We start from the raw sequence: 3,941 nt of genomic DNA, 5'->3' as shown, positions 1-3,941 counted from the left end.
TCCTCCGGGGATATCTGAGGCGGTCTCTGTCCTCCAGTGACATCTGAGGTGGTCTCTGTCCTCCGGGGATATCTGAGGCGGTCTCTGTCCTCCAGGGATGTGCCGTCTGCACCTGCCAAATTCCTTCCTCCTTGTTTTCTGTTCTCTGCCTGCTGGTTTCTCTCTGCCGAGCGCTGCAGCTCTTACCTCTGTCCCAGAGCTCCCCGAAGGAAGGCCTGGTCACACTGATGCTGGTGTCTGGCCCCAGCAGCTGGCCAGGTCCTGTCTCATAGACATCACTCCCACTTTCCCAGTCTTTCCAGCCAGAAGCCTCAGAGTTAGTGTGGACATCCCTGCCATGCCCACCCCTCCCCATGTGGGTCCCAGAGAGCTGCTGGGCTCCAGATCCTTGTCCCCCAGCTGGTGCCTACTTTCTCCTGGCTGTCTCCTCCAACCTCAAGTCCTCTCTGTAGTCAGAGAGACAGCTTGGTGAAGGGCATGTGGGACATGGCACAAGATCGTGGATGGGGTTGAGTCTTCCTGAAAGAACCCACACTTGTTTCACAGAAGGGGGAGGGACACAGCTGTAGGCGAGACCACAGCAGTCTCCCCTTATGCTGTCTGCCAGAGATTTGGCACGATCTTTCTAGAACAGGGCCTGCCAGTCCATAAAATACACTTCCCTTCACATTGAGCCCTCACAGGGATATCCCAATTTCTTTCCCCATTAAAACACCCAGCTCCAAAGGCAGGGTCTCTGAGGGTCCTCAGCCGGTCAGGCTCCACGGGGAATGTGATGCTCTGAATGGAAGGACAGTGAGCAGGAAAACCACAGCCCACCTCACGCGATGCTCGCGCACCCCGCTGGCATGTGTGCCTACAGCAACCAACCTGGTCGGCCACCCCTCCTCTCTGGGAGACTCTCCATTCCTACTGGACATGTGGCCCCCTCGGTTATCCTCCACACAGCCTACCCTTCCACATGCTGGGTCTCTCTAGCAGCACAGCGACCGTCAGGCTGGTGTGGGGTGAGGCCCACGGCTTGGTGCAGGGTTTGAACAGTCACCATTCCTGGTGTTTCAAGGATGCTGTGAGATGAGGAGGTGATTCTCTTATAAACTTATTTGGGTTTCAAAATTTTACCTCCTGTTAGTTCTGGCTAGTAATCAAAACGAGCCTATCAACAACCAAAAATCGATGACTGGTAGTACATGCTGGGATCCAGAACTGAGCCTTGGTTTCCTAGCAACAGAATCCAGCACCCTGCTCATCCTCCATCCTCGATTTCCATGCTGGCCTCTTTCACCAGGCCTCTGGAAACAGCACCACCCCGCTGCCCTGTGTCCAGGTTCCCTCAGGCTATGTCTTTATAGTCAGATCAAGGCTGAGGTCCCCAAGTCAGGAGGCTCCTTTATCTCTGTTCCCCACCACTCCCTCCACCTGTGACCTCTGTGCCATTTCAGTTCCAAGTCACAGGCCCCCAGAAGTCCATGCTTCTTCCTTTCTTGTAGGAATTTTCAGTGTGTGGTATGAACTAGACGCTGCACTGTGATACCCTAAAGTTTTCCTGCTGTACCCCTAATGTCACAGCCACAGAAATGTTAGGGTCTCAGCTTTTAGAGAGAGCAGGCTGCATGAGACCGTATGTTTCTCTGCTCAGAAGCCTCTCCTGCTGTCCCACCATCACCATGGCCCTCTATCCTCCTTGTAAGAGCTTCGACTCATCCTCCCAGGTTCAACATCTCTCTAGGAACCTGTTTTTCAAACAAAGAAAATTACTGCAAACAGAAGTCCTGGGTGGGCAGCTAGCATTCAAAAAAATGAGTTCAGGTAGAATAGAAAATGCAGGAGTAACTGACAGGTTAAGTGTTAATCTGTGAAAGTTTCATTGTGTGTGTGTCCTAAGGATGGCAACAAGAGAACACAACCTGCTGGATTCCTTCCCTGGCACACCCCTCATGGTGCCCTCCAACACTCTTTTGGGTCAGAAGCACCTCCCATGTGCCCCCACGGTGCCCTCCAGTCAGTCCCACTTTGACACCTGCTGCGATCTCCTGGAATAGTGTGTCTCCTTGTCTTTTCCCCATAACCAGTGTAAATTTCCAGGCTGTGGAAATGTGCCTTGTTGACATCCCCACCCCCAACGCCTGGCCCCTAGTAGGTGCTCAGTGGATAGATGGTGGAGAGAGATGGCTCACACAGGACAGTTCAGAATGGACAGGATGAAACAGGATTTGTGACATTTTTTAAAGTTACTTTCTTTTTTTTAACAGGATAAAAGGCTTAAATCAAAGAAATACAGTTCTAAGGAGGAGATTCAGGTGTCAGTGGTTGGCTACACAGGATCCCAGTGAGGAAGCCCCTGCTGGCCAGGGGTGGGGACCAGCCCTGAGCATGTGGAGACAGTGGGAGACAACGGGTGCCACCCCAAAGTTGTCAGGACCCCCAGCGTTGGCAGCATCACCTCCATCTCAAGAAAAAGAACAGGGAGAACCTGCAGCTGAGATACTCCTAAGTGGGACAAGTCAGTGTTTTAATTAAACAGGATTTGAATATTTGTGGACACAGTCATATTACAGCGAGGAAACTGCCTGAACCCTTGGTAGAGGCTCCTCACTGCCCACCAGCCAAAGACTGCCCTTCTCTGCCTCGGTTTCCCTTGCAGGGTTCGTGTGAGAGAGAGAGACATACACAGAGAGATATTATGGGTACACTTGTGTTTGGCAGGCAGCAAGTGTGTGTGTGTGGTACGTGCATGCTTGCACGAGTGTGTACACGTGTGGCAGGGACTGTGCAGAGCTGCCCTCCTCCCACGTCCTTCACCCTCAACTCTGTGGGCCCCTTAAAGGCCTTCCTGGACCAGGGCTCAAGACCAAGGGATGACGCGGGTGACCATCTTGCCTGTCCCTGGTTGCTGGAACCCACTCGCGGGCCCCCTAGTGGCTGCTCAGAAAAGGGTCTCCAGCTCTCACAAATCCTCACCGGCTGCTCCAGCCTCTGTCCCTGTGCAGGATGGGAAGATCCCAGGAGCCCCAAAGGGTGACTGCTACTGCTAGCCTGTGGACCAACCTGCAGGAGGAATGGGCGCTGGGGATGCTGGTGCGGCTGGGGACCGGCAGGGGCCAAACCCTCCTCAGGCAGCACTGCCATCGCCTTGCACGCCTGGAATTCACCCTCCTGTGCTGAGAGGGAGGGGGCACTCCCTTCATCCTTAGCTTGTTTATAGGAATAAACCTGCTCTGCAAATGATAATTAACTACGCAAATAAAATAACCACTGTTATCCTGCTCAGAAAACCCCTCTCAAAGGGACCAGACCCCACGCTGAGAGCCCAAAAAGTAGACTGGGACCTTATCCTCTGGGGACTCCCAGGCGGATATTGGGGAGGTGGCTCAGCGAACAGCAGAGAAGTGGCAGAGTTGGAAGTGCCACAGAGTAGAGTGTTCCTGGGACAGAGGTGCAAGGGACGCGTGTCGGTGCCCGGCAGTGCCGGTCTGGGCTAGGGGAGGAAGCCCCAGGGCCTTGGGCCTCGGGTGACCGGGGTCTAGGTCTGTGCAGAGCGAGACTGACAGGGCGCATTTGGTGCACAGGCCCTGAGCACCTTCCGCTGAGGTCCAGTCCCTGAACTCACCTAGCAGAGGCCCGGGACTCCCAGCCCCACAGGCCACCGCGGCGGTCGGATGCCAGGACGGGGCCTGCGGCTGGGCGTTTCGAGGGCCGCGACTGGGACCCGAGCACCTCACAGAGGGCTCAAGTCCGCAAACTTCACGCTGGCCCGTCCGTCCTCCCCGCGAGCCGTCTCTGTCGCCATCCAGAGGAGCGGCTCGGGCGCGACGTCCCCCGCCAGCCTCCTCAGCCGTCCCGGGTTGTAAGGGAACCCCCCGCGGCGCCGGGAGCGCGCTGAACCGGGGCGCGCCTCTCGCTCTGGTGACGGGGCGCGCAGAGCCGGGGCGCGCAGCGAC

The sequence above is a fragment of the Otolemur garnettii genome, unplaced genomic scaffold, assembly GCF_000181295.1.
Source record: "Otolemur garnettii isolate 467f Iridium unplaced genomic scaffold, OtoGar3 scaffold00007, whole genome shotgun sequence".
NCBI lineage: Eukaryota > Metazoa > Chordata > Mammalia > Primates > Galagidae > Otolemur > Otolemur garnettii.
This window is presented reverse-complemented; position numbering follows the sequence as displayed.